Consider the following 25,636-nt stretch of genomic DNA (forward strand, 5'->3'; position numbering starts at 1 on the left):
AAGACATCTTCATTTCAATCAGAGAGTGAATCTGTGTTTTGTTTATCAATGTGTTTTTTGGAGTCTTGAGGTGTTACCAGGTAGTGGTGAAAGAAAGGGAAGATGATAGCTGGGCTTACAGGGTGACAAAGAAGTGAAGTAAAACCCTTCTACCAAGACAGCCACACACTTGTGTATCTGTACATTTGCACAGACACAGAGCTTTCATCTTGAGAAAAGCCTCTTTTAGTATATACTTGTACTTATAAGCATATCTTATACTAAGTACTTATAAAAGTATACTTATATAAGTATTTAGTATAAATACAAGTATAAGTATAGTGTAGTTATGCTACACATGTGTATGTATACCTATATGTATAGATATATTCATAATATACATCTATACATAGTGTAGTTATACTATACAAATATAAATGTACTATAATACTATAACATAATAAAAAAGCTGCATCATATAAATTATATATTTATACTATTTGATTCTACCTATATTGTAATTAGATGGATGGATTTTTAAATTAATTACTCTTTAGCCTAGGACTTTGTAAAGGTCAACTATTAGCAATTTCTAAACCATTTTTAGTCCATAAATCTTGAAGACCTAACCCAAAGCACTTCCAAAATTTGGCGTATCCAGTAATATCATTTCTCCTCTCCCTTTATGATATTTGCTCTTCAGAGTCCTTCGGAAATGTCCTAAGAGGATTTTTACCTCCTCTATTTCCTGTCTTTCATTTCATTGATTCTCCCTGTAAAGTCAGTTTAGTACATAACAATATCAGAAGGGTGATTTTTTTTTAAAGCTTCTGCAGCCAATATGATGCTATTTTCTAGATGCCTTGGTGCACATTTTGGAGCATTCACACTTTTCCCAAAAGCGACTTCCCAGATATCTCTCATATGCCATCTGTGAACTTCGTGGACATACAGTTTAGAACTAAAAGGAAGGGGCCCCCAGGATGAGCATGGGTAAGGGGTGTAGGTAGCCCACCGTGCGGTTACAGCCTCCAGTGCTGTGTGCCATGGGCTGTGGGCAATGGCATAATTAAGGCACTCATCTTCATTTCTCATTGTCTGTTTTTAATATTATTTTGTAAAATAAAAGTAAATCTGTGGAGAGAGATTAGGATAGAATAAGCAAGGGATTAAAGCCGGGGGGCAGAAGGGCACTCTGGAACCAGGGTTTGTCTCCGTTCTGCTACCTGTTCACTGTGTGCCAAGTCGCACGACCTCTCTATGTGTCTGCTTCCATGTCTGTAGATTGCTGGGGATAACGGCACCAACTGCCCAGGGCTCTGGGGAGTATGAACGCTAGTATTTTTATGGTGCTCGGAGCAGTGCCTGGCATGTAGTAAACATGATATCCATGTTAGTTATTGCTGTTGCTGTTATGTTATTACTATATCTTAGGGTGATAAAGAATAGCTTAATAAATTAAACATATTAAAAAAATAAAAGCTAAGTTGTCATTATAATCCTTTCCAATAGTGACAACATATACTGAGTGTGCAGTAAAGAGAGGGAATTTCCTTCTTTCTGACCTTTTCTTACAGAGAATCTCATTGAAACCATCATGCCACAGCTACTTGGCAACAACCATGTCCTCTGAGGGAGAGCAGGATGCTGTGCTGAAATTGTCTGATGGTTTTAACCTGACATTTTACTGGTCAATTAAGCATTTAGATCTGTTTTAATTCTTTGGCTGATGATGCTAACCACTGGTTTGGAAAACAAACCTCACCTTATTAGAACCGAGTATGTGTAATATTTACCTAAGAGAGACCTGTCGATGAGCCACAGAACTCAGATCCATAAACTACAAGTACACGCAGATTACCTAAACTGGAGAGTGTCCTGAAACAGAGATGGTCTAAGGAGCTATGTGGGGATGTGACCTTCTAAGAAAGGCAGTTAAGACGAAAGGTTCTGTGGGGTCAAGGGAAATGTGTGCTTGTCACCTTATCAGAGAATTAAACTATTCCCCAGCTCTAAAAGAACACCATGTCACAGTTTTTGCAGGGGCTGGGGTAGTTCATTCTCTGGCAGGGACTGGAGAGCTTGCTTCATGTTGGGATAAAATGCACTCCAGCAGGAGGAACTTGAATGAACCCCCCATGCAAGCATGGCCATTTAGTTTATTATCTACCCAGGGTCTTTTCTATAGTACACAGGGCACTAATAATAATTATACTGGGACAGGTGCTATAACTTAGGGTGATGCAGGCAAACTAGAGGGGTCCTAGATGTTTGAAAAAATCTAGAGAGGCAAATGCTTGGCAAAATGCCACATAATTGTTAAATTTCATGACTGAGTCCAGGTGAGTCCCAGCCAACAGAATCTTCCAACACCACGGATGGGCACAGGTACACTCTGATCTACTATGTACCTAACTTAGAGAGCAACAGCTACATCAACAGGATGCAATATTTCCGGTTCCCTTTCTGGCGATTTCTTTTTCTTTAGATGACTCACTTGAGTTTGGGAGTCTGTGAAATGTGTGGGGTAGTAACAGAGATATAAAAGTTTATACAGCTTGCTGGATTGTTATAAAAGAGGCAATACAATTACAGAGAGCATATAAAGCAGGTTTTTAATCTTGTCATTCCCTTCATTCACTGAATGGCCTTGGACACTGATCAAAGTACCTCCCCAAGTTGGTCACAATTGTCCCTGGGTTCTTCCTCCTCAGAAGTTGGGGAATAGCAATAAAAATGTTTTGTACTTTGAGGGGAAAGGCAAAGCATATACAACTCACAAGGGATTTTTAGCCAGATCTTCATATGTGGATGGAAGAGAATTGAGGTAGGCAGAGTGTTAAAAATCCTCTTGCGATGAAATTCTCACTTAATGCATCACTGTGGCCTCCTGACCCAGAATGGCACAGTTATGAATACATTCTGCTAATGTCCATTTTTGCTGCTCCCAAAGGCAGACTCAGACCCATTATTATATTTATTATGACATTAAAAGGTACAGTTCCTTCTATGCTCTCAAGGAGTCAGAGCTTTCATTTCCTTTAGGGTGAGGCTAATTATTTTGGCAGTTTTCCATTCAAATTATTTTTAAAAGGATGACCTCTTATGACTTGTAAGGTGTGAGTTAAAGAATAAAAAGCAAAATGAGAAGAGATCCAGTCCAAGCCAAGGGGAGAGTCGTGCCTTTTAGCTGAGTCTCTGATGTGACTCAGATACCAGATAAATAATGATATTATTGTTATCAGGACTAGAATTATTCTTTCAGTTTTTTTCGGCTATCTCACCACATCCCATGGCTATATGTGAATGATTCCAGAATTTATTTCTCTGGTTCTGATTTCTCTGAGCTCTGTACTTGTATCACAAACTGTTCACTTGACATTTCCAAGTGTATTTTGATAAAATATCTCATGGTCAACATAATGAATAGGGAGTTCCCATTGTGGCTCAACGGGTTACACACCCAACTAGTATCCATGAGGATGTAGGTTTGATCCCTGGCTTTGTTCAGTGGGTTAAGGATCTGGCATTGCCACGAGCTGTGGTGTAGGTTGAAGATTTGGCTCGGATCCCCAGTTGCTGTGGCTGTGGTGTAGGTTGGCAGCTGCAGCTCCCACTCGACCCCTAGCCTAGGAACTTCCATATGCTTCAGGTGTGGGCCTAAAAAACAAAAGCAAGCAAAACAAACATAACCAAAACAGACACTGGATTTCATCTCCTAAACTGTACCTTCTCAGGTCTGTATCATTTGTCCCTTTATTCAGCTCTTTTTCCTGTCATATGTACTGAGTTCCTACTCTGTGCCAAGCAGGGATCTAGAGAGATACAAACCTTTGTCTTCATGGAGCTTGTTTACTAATGCAGGAAACAAAAGAGGAAACAAATAAATATATCCCATAATGCTAAAGAGTGATAATTACTCCAAAGAAAAATAAAATCATGTTGAAATTCTTAGAACAGCCATCTCTATAAGCATTTGAGATTATAAAATGGAAATCTCTTTGTCTTAAATTCTCCAATAGCTTCCCATAACCAGAGCAAAAATAATCCAGTGTCTTCGTGGTTTTACAACGTTTGGTGTCTGTCTAGATTGATCTCATTTTATAATTCCTTGCACTCAGTGGGCTCAGGCCACACTTTCTTCCTCCCGTCTCTTGACTTTTCCAAACTTTTCCCCACATCACCACCTTTCCTTCTGATTCCTCTCTCCTAGTGTTTGGCATTTTTTCACGTGATTGTTTCCTTTCAGCATTCAGGTCTCGGCTCTAATGCTGTCTTCAAAGAGAAGCATTCTTGACATCCCATCAGTCTCACAGTTTTCTGTTTCATGTTATGCTCCACAGCACCTTCTTGGCTTACTTGTTTTACAGTATATTTCCTCCCACCAGGATTTAGGTATCATAAGCCAATAGGTCTCACCTGTGTTTGTTCACTGCTGTATCATTTACTGCTTAGAAGGGGCTTGGCATACAGTAGGTAATTAGCAGATATTTGTTAAATGAATATACTGTTTCTTTTTAAAATTTGGGTAAAATTTAAGAAGATAAAATCAAGTCCCTTCTGAGGCTCAACCCAGATGAATTTAATTGTTCATTTGCTGGAAAGTATTTTGTTTACACAGCATTGCAGTAGTGCATCATCAAAGATGTATAAAGTTATTAAAATCAGGGAAAGTGTCTAGGGTGTTCTTCAGGTAATGATTTAGGGAATGAAGGCACGGTTTCCCTCTCATAGGTCACCTTAAATGCCTTGCACCTGAAGACTGGGATGGTGAAGTGGTTAGATGGAAGAAGTCTGACTTGCTAGTTGTGTTACATTGTCAAAACCAAAGACATATGCATGCTTGTATATGGAATAGATGGTCAATGGGGACCTGCTGGATAGCACAGGGAACTCCACCCAATATTCTGTAATAACCTGTTTAGGAAAAGAAACTGAAAAGCAATGGTGTATGTATGTATTTAACTGAATCACTTTGTTGTACAGCAGAAATTATAACTATAACTATAAATCAACTATACTTCAATAGAACTTTAAAAAATGGAAAAAATTTAAATTAAAAAAAATCAGAAACACCCCACCAAACAGTCTGCAAACACACATCTTCAATATGTTCAGTTTTCCTTTTCAAATGAAAACATGAAAAGATAGGTTGGAGAACAAATCTTGTTATAAGAAAAGGGAGGAAAATTCTTAGAAAGTTTTTTGATCGAGTTCTTCATGTAGAAAACTGAAACAGACTCAAAGATTTAAAAACCAAACTTATGGTTAACAACGGGAAAACACTGGGGGCGGGAAAGGATATATTAGGGGATTGGGATGAACATATATACACTATTGTATGCAGAATAGATAAGTAACAAGGACCTACTGTATAGCACAGGGAACTCTACTCAATACTGTGTAATAACCAATTTGGGGAAAGAATCTGAAAAAGGATGGATATGTGTATATGTCTGATTTACTTTTCTGTACACCTGAAACCAATACAACATTGTAAGTCAACTGTATTTCAATAGAATTTTTTTTTTTTTTTTTTTTTGTCTTTTGTCTTTTTGTTGTTGTTGTTGTTGTTGCTATTTCTTGGGCCGCTCCTACGGCATATGGAGGTTCCCAGGCTAGGGGTTGAATCGGAGCTGTAGCCACCGGCCTACGCCAGAGCCACAGCAACGTGGGATCCGAGCCGCGTCTGCAACCTACACCACAGCTCACGGCAACGCCGGATCGTTAACCCACTGAGCAAGGGCAGGGACCGAACCCGCAACCTCATGGTTCCTAGTCGGATTCGTTAACCACTGCGCCACGACGGGAACTCCCAATAGAATTTTTTAAAAAGATCTTCATGTAGAAAAAATCATGCCAGCATCATACTGGTGCCACTGGCTGTTACCACAAATATGTTTTATGTATTCATCTGCGTTTTAGGAGATACTGAAAATGTCTGTGCTCAAATTTTTATTTTATCAATGATTTAGACAAAACAGAGGAGGACTGAGACATATAAATCACACAGGCACAAAAAACCTGCAGAATCTTAACTCTGAAAGTATGGAAACACGCCTGAGGTCTTTGTGAGAGAAGTCAGTTAGATAGGCATTGCCCAAATCACTTTAAGTTTGGCCCTCAAAGCTGCATTTCCTTCCACGGCTATATGTAGATCGTGGTATTGTTTTTACAGGCTAAGCAGAGCCCAGGGCTTCTCTGTATGAAAACCTGAAGCATGTTACGAGTTCCCGGGGTCTGTGGTGATTTGGACGCCTACCATGTCTGAAGAGACATGTCGTGTGGCCACAGGGCAAGGAAGCATCTTTTGGGAACATTGTATACCTGAGAATCAAGAAGTGAGGAGCAGCCAGAATGAGGAATAATATCTTCCGAGGAGGGTGAGGCCCATCTGTTCTAAGTCCTGTGTAAGGATGGCTTTTCCATGAAGCTCCTTTGAAGCCTGGACTGCAGGATAAATAAAAACTCCTCTGTAGAAACCATGGCACCTCATTCAGGCATGATTCGAGCTCGCTGTTTCATATTCTACCAAGACAGCTGTCCTTAGAGGAAAGCTTTGGTACTCTGGACCGTTTGAAGCAATAGTCTTGAACTTTTGACAAATAAGATCTCCTTCCCCTCTCCCTGTTGGCAGTTTCCCATTCATATAGTTTGGGGGGTCTCACTTCTCCTCCGTGAGAGCTGCTGTTAAGACTGTCTTGCCCATACAGTCAAGCCTTGGTCTAAGGTCAGCCTGGGTGGAGATGTGTTACCAGCCCACAGTACTGTGACCTTGTGAAACCCTTGACCCCAGACAGATGTCGTCTAACCCTCAATACCCTTTTCATAATGACAGGTGACCCCAATTTCATCTGAGCCTGTGTTCCTATTAAACCAGGTCTTGTTGGCTCTTGCTTATAATCCACGTTTTGTCTGCCAGGTGGGAGTGTGGGCATATGGTACTTCACTCCTAGATCCTGGGATTCTCCTTTGCCTCCGTCTTATGGCCTGATCACTTGCTCAGATAGTCCTCTTTTTTTTTTCTTTTTAGGGCCACACCCACAATATATGGAAGTTCCTGGGCCAGGAGTTGAATTGTAGCTGCAGCTGCTAGCCTACACCATGGCCACAGCAACACCAGATCCAAGCTGCATCTGCAACCTACGAAACGGCTTTCAGCAACGCCAGATCCTTAACCCACTGAGCAAGGCCAGGGGATGGAACCCACATCCTCATGGATGTTATTCAGGTTCTTAATCTGCTGAGCCACAGTAGGAACTCCAGATGTTCCTCTTTGGATAAGACCTGCTGGGCTCCAGCTGGGAAGAGGTTGCAGCCCTTGCTGATCCCCGGCACCTACAAGGCACAAGGTGTTCTTTAAGAAATTTTGTTCTTGCATAGACTGATGTGTTTCTTCCTGACTTCCACTCCCCTGGTTCTGCTTCCAGGCTGTTCTCAGCAGTCTCTGGCCAGGGCTCCCCACTGGTACCCCTCCCTCATCCCCTATCTTACTTCTTTAGCTTTGGCAGCTACAACCTACTGTCATCTTGTTCCTGTGCTCAAAATAAAACAGGAGGATTTAATCCAGGATGCAGATCCAGATTCCAGCTGGAGATTCAGTCTTACTGATGAGGATCCAGTGTTCCCTTTTGAGATTAAAATACAGATGGCTGCCAGACATTTTTCACTATCAGGTGAAATGAAAAAGAAGTCTGTCTGCCTACTTTAAATAATTAGAATATGAAAAGATGTAATTTCAAAAGCATTAAGCTCTTGGTAATAAATGTTTAATATCCCTTTATAATTCACACATTCTCTGTAGATGAACGTTGGTTGAGTTGATGACTTTAAATATAGACAAAGAAGATACAAGATGCTAAATCTAAAAATCCAAAATGGGCAAAACAATGAAGAAAATTAGAAATTGGTTCATGTATTTCTATTCTTAAAAGAAAGTACCTAATACCTAGTATCTAGTAAAGATTTTAATATAGACATTAAACTTCCTTATATATGTTTCTAAATAATAATCTACTTCTATCAATTTTTTAATCTAAATCCTAGAATTGACCTATAATTTTTGCTAAGATATGTATATTTGGAAATTGCATTGGAATTTTAAATGTGTAAATGGTCAAAAAATGGCTTAAACTAGTATAAATGAAAACATTCCTCATAGTCTATCATTCGCCAAAGAGATGTGCTTATAAATAAAAGGGGGTCACAGATTCATGTGTCTACAGGGGCTTGGCAACAATATAAATTAGAACCCAAATACTTGGCCGTAGTGACCCAATATTGAGCAATAGGGAGTGGAGCCATAGGACTGTGACCGAGTAGAGGATGAATAATTTGCTCAAGAACATTCAAATTAAATAAATTAAAGAAAAAAACCCAAACAACCCATGTGTTTGTCCAGGCTTAAAAGTATATACGAAAGGTGCAACAGACAGCAGGTCACCAGTTTGCAAAAAATTGGATTGTGTTTTTGAATATACAAATGGTTTAAATGTAGAACGTAAATATTTAAGGAAAATTCTATTTAAAGCAATATTTTAAACGCCGCTGTAGCTGAGAAGGGAGTCAAATGATCACTAGATCTTATCATTCTCTTAATAAATACTAAGAGTGGAGACCTGATCCTTCCCACAGTCATGGATCTCTGCTTAATTTTGCAGGTTTTGCCTGGGCACAAGGCTCAGTGCTAGCATTTCAGTTGATGCACAGATCCTGACCCACCAGCTGGGTGAGGGGCAGGCCTCACTCCATATGCCTTGTGCTTGATCAGGTGGGTGTGTATGTTTCTCCTGCACCCCTCTACCCTGACCTCCTCTAAGGAGTGGGATTCTAGGGAAAGGGCTTAACTCCAACCTCTGATACTATTAACATATAATCAATATTTGTAGAAGTGATGAGGGTATTTTACCTTTAACGGTACGACAAACAACAATAATCATATTATGATGGAGGATAATGTGAGAAAAAGAATGTGTGTGTGTGTGTGTGTGTGTATATATGTATGACTGGGTCACTTTGCTGTACAGCAGAGATTGACAGAACATTGTAAATCCACTATATATTTTTTTTTAAAAACAATAATCACGTTAGTTTTGCAGAGCTAGGATTAATTTGAAAGTGTGTATGTGTGTTTAGAGGTTGATGTGAATGTAGTGTTACTATTCGCCCTTGGTAGAAGTGTTAAATTTCACAGAAAATTTGGTGGGAAGCCACAATGGTCTAAAAATTCTCATAAAAGACCTAGTGTGTAAATAAATAATTTATCAACAACACCAGATTTTATGTGGTCAGAATTTTCCCTAGTCTCTCTCAAAGCATAAAGGCTCTCTAGGTACTGGGTAAACAATTCATTACAAATACACCTTGGAATGTTTAAAAATAAACAAGAATATATTTATTGCCTCCATTTTCAGAATCTGTTAGAAAAAGTTGGCTGAATAGGAGGGTCATGTTCAGATTGCTAAAAGGTGATAATGAACAATTATGTGAATTTCAATCTGTTCTATACATGCAGATGAGAGAAAGAGGGAAAAAGAGAGAGGGAGAGGGAAAGATCAGAAACATATTGGTGCTAACAGTTTCAAAATAGTTATCCTTGTAATAAATGTCTTCAGGTAGCAGAGTCTGTGCTGCTTTGCGGAGAGAAGAAGTGGAAGGGAAGTACTTCACTACCAGTTTGGGGGCATGTATCCCCCCTTCCCACAGCTCCCATGGCCAGGAGAAGCCAGCTGGAAGGCAGGTATTCACCATGTGGTTGCAGCTCACCCCCTTCTGCAATGTCAGATTCGCTACCCCACCCCCACCCCCGCCACCCGCGCTGCCACCCGCCCACTGCCTCTAAGCACAGCTTGTTCTCTGTTTTCAGACCTTTGTCCACAACTGAGTCCCAGGAGAAGATTAAAAACAACATAAGTAAATCATTTCACATGTATCTAAAATCTGAACTCAGGCTGCCTGGGTTCAGACCCTGACTCAAGTGGGTGCTTTTGAGGGCATGCAGACTTCTCCGTTGCTCTATTAGTTCCCTAGTCTGCAAAATGCGAGTGATGATAACCTGGTTGTTGTGAGGATTAAATGTGTTAATTGAAGGGAGTGTAGAGTAATCCCCTCCCTATGTGTTGGCCATATTGTTATGCTTTCCAGATGCACGCTTGCTTATTTTCATCTACTGGAGGTATCATTCATTATCAGGCATTAACTACATGGTTAAGAAATAAGCAAGACATAATCATGTATCTTCCAATTCTTTGGCCAGTTCAAGAACTGAGCTGCTTTCTTTTTACAGCTCCAGTAATATGTGTGTTTAGCTTGGAGTCCACAAATCCTGCTGCTTTTGGATGGCATGGGGCTGGCTTGAAAGACATCTATGAACAGTTCTCACATCATTTCCTCCTGTGAGTTTCTTTCACTCTTGACTATGGCCATTGGATTTTTCCGACACATCTAATTTCTTCTTGGAATGGAAGGCAATGCCAGGGGACAAGATTCTGAGCCATTTTGCTCTGCTGGTGGAAATGATGAGGTGACTGTTGATAGGTTGCCAAGGTCACCTGAGCAGGAAGTTTGTGCTGTGCTTGCTTAATCGTGCTCAGGAGAACAGGCAGTAATGTGAGCAGGCTGGCTCCGCTCCAGGAAGATAAGATTGGCCAAAGAATGTCATCTTTTTGGTGGCCTAAAGCCTCACTAAAATGACAGAGTGTGGCTTGAAGGCTCTGAGATGGGATGCTCTTGGCTTAGTTGGGGGAGGGTGTTGAGACTTGAGGCTATGGCCATTAGATACTCAGTGTCATAGTAGGTGGGGCTGAGGGTAAGAAATTCCTGGATTTTGTAGCATTTCCTGAAGGAAAATTGAAATCTTCCTTTTACTTAGTGCTTGTCCTAAATAGCGTGTGTGGGCCTGAATAGCGTGTGTGGGAAGGAGAAATGCTTGGTAAGGTATTAAGAATGAGTCTCATGTTACCAACACAGCGTAACAATGGTGTTCATGATTGGTATATCTTCCTTGTTTAATTAGATGATTTCTGTACCTATTCAATTCCAGCTCTTGTGTCATCAGTATTTCAGATGGAGATATAAGAAGAGGTCATTGGCAAAGTAGTCATCTTCATTTTTTCTACACCGTCCAGTTTCTTTTAAGTGACATTGCAGATTCTCAGGTCTGCATTTGTAGCTGGCAAGTCCCCACAGATGTCAGTGAGATGAAGATATTTCTCCCTTCTGCCTAGCCCCTTTTCATCACCATCCTTCTGTTTAAATAATTAGGGAGTGCAGAGTAAGGTCTGAGAATATAATGAGTTGAACTTGATTAGATATATAATTTTGGAACATATTATTTTAAATGATGGACGGGTCATCTTAGTCCAAGAGGGATTTGAAAAGAATTGGCAGCTAAGGCTGTCAATTAAAAATGGGCAAATTTCAATATATAGAACCAACATAGGTGAAATTAGCTTATTGCATACAGGAGACTCAGTAACTGAGTTGAGAAGTGGATTGAGAAGTGGATCCAGAAGTGGAGGTTTGAGAAATCATAGCAATACTCATAGCACCAACATCATAGCAGTGGAAAACTGGGAAACAGTCCTGTTGATTGAGTCTGCTAGCTACGTGAGAACTTTATTTATTTTCCTGAATGAGATCCTGTGCTTTGACAGTTTTTATGTTGCCATGGTATGAAATGTATAACTCTAGATATTTATTAAGGTTATAGACTGTAAGATTGGTACTTGTCAAAAGTATTTAACCAAAAAGATGTGGTTATATAATGGTCCAAGTAAATCATGCTACAGAAACAGATAAACTAGTGAAAAGGTAGGGGCAAAAGGAACATTAAAGGAAAATTGACCTTAAAATAATAGAATGTCTATCCGAGCTGGGCTGCATCTGAGTTCATCCCCATCTCTCTGCTTTTGCCCCGAGCTATCTTATGAGCAGAGTCCTGATATCCCTGATTTGTGCCAGGTGGTTTTCTGTACCAGCCAGGGCTCTAGGAACTGACCTCTTGGTTTCTTTCTCATCAGTGACTACTACCACTTTCCTAACAACTGTCCTAGAAGCAATAGGAACCTGGTCCCTGATCAGCAGAAGGATTTCAGAATCCATCAGTCCAGAATAAATATCCATACACGGAGATCTGGAGGGGCAGTTCATCAATGTCTTGATGTAACCCTTATATTTGGCCAGGTATTGAGTGTGCCGTGGAAAGTTGAGGTGCTGAAAAAATTGTTCTCATTTTTTACAAGACACACATCATGCAAATCGTATTTCTGTTAAGATCATTTTTTCACCCCTTGCAAGGCCAAGAACAGGAGAGGTAATGGAACTTGAAGGTGTACATTTGTGAAAAAGATTAGCAATTGTCATGACTTATATAACCACCCATGGTCTTCACCTCCTACTGTCCCAATCCATCTAGCTCCACACTCTTATCTTGACTTTTGTCAGATGTTTTCTTCCATTTTCCAGACCTCTGCCCTATAGTCATTGGCAGACTTGTGTATCAAAAGTTTTTTTTTTTTGTTTTTTTTTGTTTTTGTTTTTCCTAATTCTAGATCTTTACCTAATTCCAGGAGTGGTTACAAAAAGTACCCAGTTCCCCTTAAATAAAATAATTGGGTGTGAATAAAGGGAGAGATACTGATTTTGCACTGTGCTATGCTCTAGCTCTTGGGTCTGAGCCACACAGTCAGTGCTGCTGAAGCCAAGTGTTGAGTCTGTTTAAAGAAACTCATCTCTCCAGAGCTGTGCTGTCCTTATGGTGGCCACTAGCTCCAGGTTGCTATGGAGCACTTGAAATATAGCTAACCCGAACCGACATGTATTTCAGGCATAAAGTATACATTGATTTTCCAAGATATACTCGGAAAAAAGAATTTTTAAAAATCTTACTAATTTTTATATTGGTTCTATTTGACTGTTAATATTTCAGCTGTATTAAGTAAAATGCATTATTGAAATTAATTTTACCTCTTTTTTTCACTTTTATAATGTAGCTTTGAGAAAAGTTAATATTCCATATATGGCTTGAATTACATGTGTATTGGACAGTACTGCTATAGACTATATATTAAATGGCTTCAGGGAATCATAAAATGTTTCTAAATGATAACCCTATAACAGCAAGAACTAAAAAAAAAATCCACCCTGAAAAGAATGACTTGTAAAGAGAGTCAATATTGATTATAAGTTTTTAATTAGGTAATAGTTCACATGACAGGGAGAAAGTTTTCTGGGAGTTAGTAGAGGCTGAGTCAGCATAAAAAGCAGGAGATTATTTGCTACATTCTAGGTAATACGTGATAGCTGAATTTACATGATAACTTAATTTGGATGGTAAAGAAATAGTCATAAAAATATGGATTCCCCCCCCCCCAATCTCTAGAGTTATAAAAGCCAATAAAAAAGGATTATGTAGTTGACAAAACATACAGGTTTTTAGTGAATTATTTTTGGTTTTTATTGCTTAGGTAGTCTAATGACGCTAATACTGGGAGAATCATAGCCACAACCAATATAAAAGGAATCGTAAGAATTCTGCAAGTGGAAAGTTTGAACAGTAAAAAAGTATAAATTGCTTCAAAGAATGATACCTAAAGGCTCTTCCTAGTATTGATCAGGATTAAATTGTGGGAAGGAGAATAAAGGTTATCTGTCTGGTCTACTGGGATTTTCAGTTAATATTGACGGTCTTCATATATTCTTCAGTATACCAAGGATGTATGGGGCAATATCACACCACCCAAGACAATGGCCAGGTAATGGTTAGACTGACAACCCAAGCAATGGTTTCCAGAGTACAGAAAGAGCTGAAAATGAGAATTTTATGATTCTTCATTCATATGGAGCTAATCACTTGTTACAGAGTTTTTCTCTTCACTTTATTGTAGCTTAACTTAATACAAAATGTGTTCATTTTAAGTGTACAGTTGGATGGATTTTGAAGAAATACCTTCAAGCATGATACAGAACAATTTCTATTCCTCCAAAAAAATTTCCTGGGATCCTTTGTGACAATCCCCTAACTCCCTCTGCAGGCCATCAGTGAAATTATTTATAACACTTTAGTTTCGCTTCTTCTAGAACATCACCTAAAGGAAATCATGTTCTTTTTTTGTAGCTTGCTTCTTTAGCTTGAGATAAATGCTACAGTATTTATCAATACGTAATGCCTCTTTGTTGCTGAGGAGTATTCCATGATACGGATAAACACATTTTGTTTATCCCTAACCTATGGTTGAATGTTTGGATTGTTTCCAGTTTTTGGCTATTAGAAATAAATCTGCTATATAAACATTCATAGGCAGGTTTTGTATAGACATACATTTTCAAATCAGTTGGTAAATACCATGGCACAAGATTTCTGGTTGGGTGGTAGGACTATGTTTGGTTCTGTAAGAAACTACTAAACTATCTTCCATAGTGGCTGCATCATTTTGAATTTCTACCAACAGTGAATCAGCATCTGTTGCTCTGCATCCTTGCCAGTATGAGGTGTCTGTAGATTTTGTAATTGGATTGGTTACTTTATTGTAAAATTTTAAGAATTTTTGCATATTTGGATCCAAGACCTTTATCAGATAGATGTTTTGAAAACATTTTCTTCCAAACTATGGCTTTTTAAAAATTCTCTTAGTAGTATTTTTTTTTAAAGAGCATGAGTTTTTAATTTTAATAAATTCCATGTTATCAATGTTGTCTTTCTTGAATTGTGCTTTTGGTGTCATGTCTAAAAACTCATCACCTGCTATGGTTTGAATGTGTCCTGTCAAAATTCATATGGTGAAATCCTGACCCCCCCCAAAATGATTACATTAGGAGGTGGGGCCTTTGGAACATGCTTAAGTCATGAGGATGGGACCCTCTTGAATGGGTTTAATGCCTTGTAAAAGAGGTCCCAGAGGATTGCGAGTCTCTTCCACCATGTGAGGACACAGCGGGAGGTTGTCTTACCACCTAGAGAGTCTACACCCTGAAAACGTCTCTCACCCAGCCATGCTGGCACCCTGACCTCAGAATTTTAGCCTCCAGGACTGTGAACAGTAAATTTCTGTTGTTTATAAACTACCTAGTGTGTGGTATTTTGTCATAGCAGCCAGAATAGCATAAGCCATCACCAAACCCATGGTCCCTTAGGTTTTCCCTTATGGTTTTTTCTTGTTTTAGATCTATTCAGCATTTCTATTTCTTCTTGAGTCAGTTTCAGTACTTTATGTCTTTCTATGAATTCTTCAATTGTACCTAAATTATCAAATTTGTTATCATATATTTGTTTGTGGAATTTCCTTATAATTCTTTTTCTTTTTTAAGGTTGGCAGTAATATTCCCTTTTTCATTTAATTTAGTAAGTGAGTCTTCTCTATTTTTTCTGGGTTAATTTAGTGAAAGCTGTGTTGATTTTTTTAAGAAATCAACATTTGGTTTTGTTCCTCTTTTCTATCCTCCATTTCACTAATTTTACTCTAATCCTGCTTTTTTTTTTCATTTTCTTTTTCTTATTTCAGGTGAGTCCCCCCCCCCCTTTTTTCCCAGTGTCTTAAGGTGGGAGGTTAGATTATTGATTTAGGCTCTTTCTTCATATTTAACATATGTATTTATAGCTATAAACTTTCCTCAAAACGTTCCTTTAGGCTGCATCCTCTAAGTTTAATATATTGTGTCTTAATTTTCACTCATGTAAAAGTATTTTCTCAATTTATCTTGTGACTTCTTCTTAACTCATTGGTTACTTAGTAGTATGTTGTTTAATTTCCACATATTTGTATATTTCCGAGGTTTCTTTCTGTTAATATTTTCTAATTTCACTTCATCATAATTGGAGAATATACTTTGTACAATTTCAATCCTATTTAAGTTTATTGAGGCTTATTTTATGAACCAGATTATGATCTATCCTGGAGATTATTCTGTGTGCTCTTCAGAAGAATGTGTATTCTTCTCTTGTTGGGTGGTGTGTGTTTATAGACGACTGTTAGTCTAGTTTGTGTGTAATATTGTTCAAGTCTTCTGTGTCCTCATTGATTATCTGCCTGTTCATTCTATCCATTATCATAAGTAGGGTATTGAAGTCTCCAAATATTAATGTTGAATTGTCTCTTGCTACCCTCAATTCTATTAGCTTTTGCTTCAGTGTGTTTTGGGGCACTGTTATAAGGTGAATATATGTTTATAATTTTTACCAGTGTATTGACCCCCTTATCATTATAAAATATCTCTATTTATCTCTAGTAACATTTCTTTGTTTAAAGTCTATTTTGTTTGGTATTAATATAGCCATTCCAGATTTCTTATAGCTGCTATTCACATGATATATCTATTTTCCATCCTTTTACTTTCAGCTTATTTGAATCTTTGAATCTGCTGTTTCCCATTGACAGCATACAGTTGGATGTTGTTTAGTTTACTCGGTCTGATTGAATTGTTTAACTCATACACATTTAATGTTTTTATTGATATACTTGCATTTAGTATGACCTTTTACTTTTTATATTCTACATGTCTCATGAAATAAATATTTATGTCCCAGATGGCAGATTAAGTTAGGCAGAATGATCCTCCAGTGTCCACACTCTAATTCCAGGGACCTGTGAATACATTTCATTACATGGCAGAAGGTATTTTGCAGGTGTAATTATGGTCCTGAAAATAGAGAAATTATCCTAGATTATCCAGGTTGGCATGATCTAATCACACAAGCCCTGGAGTCAGAAGGTATTGCAGAAGGGGAGATCAAAGAGACCTGAAGTGTGAGAGACTAGACCCATCATTCCTAGAGCACCACTCCCCAGCCCCCAAAAGCATGAGTAGGAATGTGGCAGCGTCTGGGGGCAAACACTGGCCCCAGGCAACCAGCAAGGAACTACATCTCTGGAGAACTAAATTCAGCCAACAACCACAATGAGCTCTGATTCTTCTCCAGAGCCTTGCCTGGTGAGACTTTTAGGTACAAGATCCTGCCAGACTTCTGACCTACAAAAGTTGTGAGATAATAAGTTTGCATAGTTTTAAGTCACTAAAATTATGGTAATTTGTGACCACAACCATAGAAAGTAATATGCATATGATGAGATGTGTGTTGTTATGTCAGGTAAATCAAATGCATTAGAACAAACTTAAGGCCAATCAAGATGGATGTCTGAGATGGACTCCACAATGGGAAACAGAATGATTTAGGGAAAGATGGGTCATAAATGCAGAACAAAAGATAGGGAGTAAGAAGAAAAGAACTTGCTGATCAATATTTGATGTGAAAAAATTGTTAAAAGTGAATTGTTATGCAGAAAATGTTATGCATGTGTGCTTGTGCCTTTTTCTCAGACAGAGAATCTTGGAATGGCCTTTATTAATTAATGACCTTATTCCATATAAACATGAGGTTTATACTTATGTTTAAGATACTGAGGTTGTTTATTGAATTAAAAGGAAAAGGGGCCAGCATATAAACAGAGGTGTAATTTTTCTCATTCAATCCTGAATAGTTTAATAATTCAAACAGAAAATACATATAACTTAATGAGTTGAGTTAAACATTCTCTAATAATGAGGGCAATTTTTACATCCAGTGGTTCTTGTCATTCTAGGATAAGAATGGAGTCTGAGAAACCTGATGTCTTAAAGAATATCAAGTGGATTGAATTTTAAATCCTTCTCATTTTCCTATTCCATTGCCTGAGTGTTTTTTGGGTCAGGATGAGGTTTTACAACAGCAACTTATCAAAAATATTGCATTGAACTTCAATCATCTTTTCCTTTCTAGTGACGTATTCCATAAACTCTTAAATCATCTGAAAATGTGAATCTTGACACCCTTCTGATACAATTCTCCCAAATAATAAAAAAGGTGGTGGTGGGAACTCAGCCAGGGTTTGAGAACTGCCGTCATAAATCCAGCCAGGTGGGGTAGGATGCTGTGATTAACTGCACAGCGCCCAGGTAGATCTTCTGCGATTGCTATTATATGCAAGGTGAAGCGATTTCTCACAACTTCCTAACATTTATCCCCATAGATCAACTGTGAGGAGCCATCAATCCTGCGAAGGTTAAAAGGGACATTACTCAAAACCTGCATGGAGAGGCAGGATTTCAAGAGGCTGTTATGTCATTGAGTTTAAGGCTTAGGGGAGAGGTGATAGTTATTTTATGGTTGATACCAAACTAACGTTTCTTCCCCAAGCTCTCCCCAACCTCCCCCAAAGGCTTGATAACTGTGGGACCATATTCATCTGCTGGATCCTCTTTTACATTTCCCAATTTTTACAAATGAGTCTATAATTGGTCCACATCAATACAAGCCTTTGTTGTTTTTGTTGTTGTTTAGTGGTTCTTCTAGAATTAAATCCCTGTTTGAAATGGAAATAACATGTCTTCATCTGCTTATATGCGTTTGGTTATTTCTGACCACATTCACATCACAAAAATGTCTGCACGTAATCTATAGCAGATGTTCTTCTCGTGCCAGGAATAAATTACAGTGGCTACTAGTCGAGAAGTTGTTTTGATGTGCTTTTTCCCCAAGAAGGATTCTCTATGGGGAATAATAGCAATTTATGGACCCAGAGTTATTTTTTGACCTTTAGCCTTTAATTAGAGAAACCGCATCATGCTATACAGTTTAAACAGACAGTGACTTCATTAATAAGTATTCTCTGTATTATCAAGATTGAGGACACATCTATCAGCTGTGTTTTCAGGTTTTCCGAGAGTCCCTTGTTGCTTGGCCTGCTTCTTGAAATGCCATCACTTCCCTTTACTGGAGGCTTTTTCTTGGTTAAATGCAAATACTTGTGACTACTTTGAGGCAGGAAGCTTCACTCCTTACCTAGTCCTGACATGCATGGCACTAAGGCGAGTGAATTCATCAGATCCTCTCAAATGCCTTTTAATAAAGGACAGGTGGAAAGTACAGGGCGGTGGCCAGGGGCCAAGGGGCCACTTTGTCTTGAAAGGCCAAGCAGGGGAGGCAGGGCTGAAGACAACCCTCTTGTGTGTGATCATTTTGGGAGGGATTAGCCCTGCTTTGGAAATAAATGTTTTGCTTTCCTCTGTAGTTTATCCTTTCTTTGTAAACTTAATTTACAGGATGTATGAATAAGTGATTGAAAGAGTAAATGAATGAATGAATGAAATTTTCTTCATGGGCACCAATTAAGAAGTTAAAGATTGGAGTTTCCACTATGGCTCAGTGGGTTAAGAATCCAACAGCAGCTGCTCGGTTTACTTTGGAGGTATGGGCTCGATCCCCAGTCAGTGCAGCAAGTTAAGGATCTGATGTTGCTGCAGCTGTGGCATAGGTGGCAGCTGTGGCTTAGATTCAATCCCTGGCCTGAGAACTTCCATATACTGTGGGTACGGCCATTAAAAAAAAAAGTTAAGGATTACCCACATAACATTTTGATTTTTTTTTCTTGTGATGAAAGATCTCCCTTACCATGAGCTTCTCTCTGACATAACAAGTCAAGAAAGACAGGGACTGTTTCTCTTGGGAAATGTTTCCAAAGATTAAGATGGGCTGAACCGCCTCTCTTACTCTCCCTCTTAAACCGTTGTTTTTATTTTCACCCATTGCAGTGACTGCACTGTAGGGTAGCAGGCCTGTCCCTTCACCTTAAGCTTTCTTTCTGGCTTCTCTTACTTATTCTGGTTCTTAACAGTCCTCTGAATTTCCTCTTTTACAACACTGGGTAGGTGAACAACAAAAGAGCATTTAGCTGTAGTGCTAAACTATAATTTGTACTTTAAGCTAAATGGTTGCCCAATTTCCCACAATTGGAATACTAAAGTGAGATTTTTAACTCCTATTATCTGAATTATAAAGAACCAGAAGCAATGCCTGATTAGGATTTTTCAGTTAACTTTTTATTTTCAAAGTTAGGGACCCCTCCCCCCTTAAGTTTTATCCAGAGGATTACCCATTTTTGATAAAACCTGTGAGGGCTATAAAAATGAACTATAGAACTCAGACATTGCTACGAATGATTAGGAGGCCTTTAAGAGATATCACAGTTTTAAGTTATCTTCTGAATCATTAAAGAACAAATAACTCATTAATACAAAAATGGTGCACTTTCTTTGGAAATTTGTATATGGGGGCATTTGCTAGACTGATAATGATCACGTACTGGGTACAACCTCCCCCACCCCCCCACTCTTCCTGCTTAGACCATGAATAGGAATCTTTCCTGCTTCTCTGGGAAGCACTGAGATGGAGATCTTCAATGCCTCTTGTTTCCATCCCCTCCCTGGCTTTTCCCCATGGGACCAAGGCTGATTTAATCGGCTGGCTGGCTCCCCTGTGCATCTCTCTCCCCGCAGCCCGCAGGTTGTAGATGTTGTTCTCTCCATCCTGTGCCTCCCACCCAGGGCCAAACCAGTCCCCACTTGGCTCCTCCTGCCCCTGAACTGGCTAGGAGCCTACCCCTGGGAGCTGAGCGTTATTCTCCAGTCCTACATTGCCGCAAATAAGGCTGACATTTTGTTCCTCAGCTCCTGTATCGATTTCTTAATTGTTCCTGAACTTCAGAAAAGGTTATCACTGTTCACGCTCCAACAAGAACATTTGGGATGATCTGATTAGTCTCTGTAAAAAGCATTCTCCGAACTGCCCTCGATGGTATCACGTGCATTGTAGTTTCCTTTGGGAAACTCGGGTGTTGGGCTCAGTGTCACTCAGCATAGGTAATGGCCCATTTATCGGGGCCAGATTGCACAGATTAACGGCTGCAGTGAAAATGCCAACTTACTTATTTTTGGTGAAAAAAATATTCTTGTAAAGACGATTGGCAGTGTGTTTTAGTGAATTTACACATTCTTTTGCGTAGGGCAGATTTACTCAAGGCTGGGCCAGAATTCAGAGGTTGCTTGGGAAGAATAGTTGAGAGTCAGCAGACTTGACTGGGTTGTCCCAAAGGTGAGAGCCCTCAGGCAGATGGCTCCTGACTGCACAGGACCCTGACCTTGAACTTGTCAGTGGGTCAGTGATGCAGGGCTAGCGAGGAGGGGTCCTGACAGTCTTGACCTTCTGGCTGTCCCTCCACTGCTCTGCAGTGGCCATTCTCTCTGATGGGCATGTCTTTTTGGTTCAAGTGTCCACACCTCCAGTTAGGTGAGTGGGGTTTGGCCAGGGGACTTTGACCTTTTCCAGACACTAAGTTTCCTCTGACCCTGATCAGAGCGTGTAGCCAGGGACCCCCTCAGTTCTCTCATACCTGGATGCCTTTTCCATTTTTGTGAATATACCTGAATTCCCAAAAAATGTCACTTGTCTTTTTGAAGGATGACTGCCACATATATAAGGTTACTGAAAACTGAGGGTTCAATTACCCCCTCCTCAACCAATGCCTGATGGGTGCAGAGCTGTTACCATGGCAACATCCCTGCCCTCTTGGAGTGGGGCAAGTCTCGGGTATGATGTATGCTGACTTCAGGGTTTCTCTGGGACCAAACCAGCCTTGTCCTCTGAGGGATTTCCCCTGGATGTCACAGTGTCACTCAGCCTGCCTCTTCCTTCCTGGCCTGGTTCCTTCTTCCCCACTCCCTACTGACTCTTCCTGAGGACATGTTCTTATAAATCGCTTTTACGTGCATCAAAATTTAAGGTTTTGACTTTGTGAAAACCAGCCTGATTCAGACAGTATTCATTATAACCAAATTTGTCGTGACTGCAGCAGGAAAATTGCCTAATTTCCCCCCATGTCCCTGAATATCAGCTATAAGACATTAGGATTAGTAAACTGTTAGTTAAAACATCCACCTAATTAACCTGATGCCTTTATGTAGTTGACCAGAGCATGTAAGCACATCAAAGCCATCATGTGATGTCAGCGAGGAAGGTAGTAGGATGAGCCTAGGACTGGGGGACAGGAGACCCAGCTCTCATTTCTGCTCTGTCAGGTCTGAGGAGTCTGGCCCTGGGCAAGCAGGTGTAGATCTCTGGGTGGCAGTTCATTCAAATAAAAATGACAGGATTGGACTAGAAAATTTCTAAGCTCTCCTTGGTTTAGGAGAAAATACTCTATTTTCTACTTTTAGTAAATTTCTAAGCTCTCCTTCATTTAGGAGAAAATAACCTATGTTTGAGTGTCGAGAGCAAGTTTTATGGCCAGTAGGGAATGCAACACTGTGCACACACACACGGGTATTAAAAGCCAAAAACCAGTCTCCATCTTAGTCAGGGATCCCCAGAGAAACAGACCCCATCCAGTGAGGGGGGAATGGGGGGCTAAAAAAGAAAGAGAGGCAGAGAGAGAGAGAAAGAGAGAGAGAGATTTTAAGGAATTGGCTCACTTGCTTGTGGTGCTGGTAAGTCCAAAATCTGCAGGACAGGCAGGCAGGATGGGGGCCCAGGGAAAACTCGATGTGGCAGCTTGGGTCTAACGGCTGTCTGCTGGCAGAAATCCCCTGTCCCTGGGGGAGATGGGTCTTTTCTCTTAAGGCTTTCAACTCATTGAATGAAGTGCAGTCACACGAGGGAGAGCAGTCTATTTTACTCAGAGTCCACCTCCGAACACCTCCACTCAGCGTCTGAACTAGTGTTTGACCAAATACCTGGTGCTGTGGCCTTGCCCAGGTGACACCTAGCTTTAACCATCACACTGCCCCTTACTGGGAAGTCAGAGTTTCTGTGTGATCTGCAGGTGATGTCTGGGCTAGTCAGTTAGGCCTGGGGTGAGTTCTGGAGTCAGCAAGGCATCCAGAACTTGTGTCCACAGCTGCCCCTTCAGCACCATGGTCAGCCAGCTGGGCAGCCAGTCCGGCAGCTAGCCCTGGATCCGGCACCTTCACCACTGACACTCTGTGAGCTGAGGAATGATTAGAGATCTATGTATTGAGACTAAATACAAAAAGAGCAACTATTAAGATCAAGTTCTTTTTTCCTTCTCTATGTTTCAGGGCTTCAGAAATTTTTGTAATATGTTGTTCATCTCCTTCACTTGCCATTAATTCCACAAGATAGAAAAAAATAAATGTTTACACTTTGGGAAAGAAGATTTTTTTTACACAAGAGGAAGCTGGTTCAGGAATGGCTTGTGAGTCAAGCGTTTGTGTGGTTAGTTAGGAGACAGAATTTAACATCTTTTAGGTCAGTAATGTAATTCTGAGGTCAAAATATTGCATAATAAATGAACAACTGCAAATAAGATGGGCCAGAAAACAACAAATTATTTAATTTTGCTTGTTTTTATTATGACATCTCCATTTCCACTTCCAATGATTGTTGTTGCTATTGCGTCAGACCCATATCTGTTCCCTGCTTCCTCTGCCATTTTCTCCTCCTCACTCCTGTGTCTGCCCAAGCCTTCAGTCCGCGTCTCTCCAGATTCCTTGTTCTCATCCCACATTTACCTTGCTCTGCCCAGAGTTTCTCAAAAAGAGTCTAAGGGCCATCTGTATTAAAATCTCATCTAAAGATGTAGATTTTGTGTTTGAATTCCCCAGAATCACAAGTCCCCCCACATTTACCTGTGCGTGTCCCTTTTGCTCATGGAAATATTTTGTTTGAAGGTGGCAATGCCCACTGTAACCTTTTTGCAGGTTTGTTACCCAGAGGGGTGACTAATGGGTTAAGTTCTTGTGAGGTGGTGAGGGTAGGGTTGTATTAGGGGCCTCTTACTCCATGGTGGCTGGGGAGTGGGGTGGGGAGCTGACCAGGACTGTGGGTGGGATCAAGTCAAGATGTCTGTGTTATAATATACTGAATACTAATATTCAGTATATTAGAATACTGAATACTGGGGGGGCAGGGGTGGGAAGCTGACCAGGACTGTGGGTGAGATCAAGTCAAGACGTCTGTGTTTAGAGGAGAATTGGTTTTCCTGATTCCTTGTTCAACTTCTCGGGTGTGAGTTAGAAGTGTAAGGAGAGGGATTTCCCTGGTGGCTCAGCGGGTTAAGGATCCGGTGTTGTCACTTCTATGTCTTGGGTTCATTTCCTGGCCCTGGCACTTTTGTATGCTATGGGTGTGGCCAAAAACCACATAGATGGAGAAGACAATGAAAACTACACACACACACACACACACACACTATATATATATATATATATATATATATATATATATATATCCTCTCTTTATATATGTATATATATCATATATATATATATGTGTGTGTGTATATATATATATATATGGTGGAAAGTTTTAGGATATAGGTCAAAGTACACATCCGAACTTCTCATTTCAAAATATATGTTTTATGTCTCCTTGACGTGCAGTTATCCCTCTATCTCAGAACATATCTTCTTCACATCTTAATAAACTAGAGACACATTGAAAAGGTAACAATAATAATTGTGAAGTCATGCATTGCAATGTACTGTTTGCTATCTTTACATCATTTCAGGTAAAGCCTATTTTTCTCAATATTAAAGGAAAATTTCAAGAATAATTGCAAGAATTTTATTAATCTCAAGAATAGTTGTTATTTTAATTTATATTAAAACAAGTAAAAAGTGGCAAGTGATTCTCAATTAAAATCTTCCCTGTGTTTGGAGTTACATCGATTTCTGGATGAAAGGAGAGAAGTTAGAAAACTTTGTTCCCTGTGAAATACTGAAATATGAATTATTATGTGAAATTCCTGCAGCAAATCTCAAAGATCTCCCTTTAGCTTGCTGCAATGACTTTCTCTCTCCTTTCCTCTTTCTAAACACCAGTCATGTTTGATTTTTCTTTTCTGACCAATGTGGATAGCATAGCTTTGTTGTTATGTGAATTAGAGGTACATGGGAGATTTAAGATTTAAAAAATATATCCCCTCTGAGAAATGCGGATTGTAAGCTGAAGCATAATCTCTGATTATATCTCAGACTTTCAGATCAAATGCATGATGAAAAGCTCTTTGTTATTCTAAAATCTGAACAGAAAGAACACGAGTCTGAATGTCAAGTTTTGATATTGTCCATCATTTGGTTTTGATGTAATTCCAAGCCATGTTGTGGAAGCTCTTCCCTGAATTCAACAGAAGTCCTACTTTTCAGACAACATAAGATATAAAGGGCTGTGGATCTGACATGACAGAAGTGGAAAGGAAAATTATTGTTACAGAAATGAGTTATTATAAGTAGACATTCCAGGAATTCAGATTCCAAATTATTCACACAGCTTTAGTGGTTAGAAGGAAATGATCTTTCCTGTTCATTATGGAAAAAGTGCACTAGAAAAGTATTATATTCTCATTTTCAATGATGAGAAGCCTGCCTAAGAGAACCAGTGTCGAATAATTTTTCCCGTAGCTCCAATTAGCAAAATGATTCATCACCCAAAACTGCACCTGCTTAAATGCAATCAATATTTACCCCGAGAATGCTACTTATTTGCTGCTTAAGAAGAAAAAGAAATACTAGAATATGATTAATAACAAATTTTCTACTGGTTTAAAAAGAAAAAACTAAATAAAAATTCCATTGCCTTAAGATTTGATATGGCACAGTAAAGCTATTTCTCTCCTCCTCTTTTCTCAAAAATCACCCGAAGATACAAGAAGAAAAAGAAACCCAAAACGCGGAGTCCACCATCAGTGAAACTAGAGAGGTACTGAACAATTCAGATGGTGTTGTGTCGGGGGCAATGACAAGAAAAAGCTGGTTTGCCATGCACAACCTTGGGGAGACAAGAATGACAGCTACTAGCCATTGTAGCCTATAGGTTCATGGGGGCTGAGTG

This window comes from Sus scrofa, chromosome 1 (genome assembly GCF_054392235.1).
Source record: "Sus scrofa isolate SSC_HxYL_T2T_F1_AM1 chromosome 1, Sscrofa_HxYL_maternal_Yorkshire_Landrace_v2.0, whole genome shotgun sequence".
NCBI classification, from domain to species: domain Eukaryota; kingdom Metazoa; phylum Chordata; class Mammalia; order Artiodactyla; family Suidae; genus Sus; species Sus scrofa.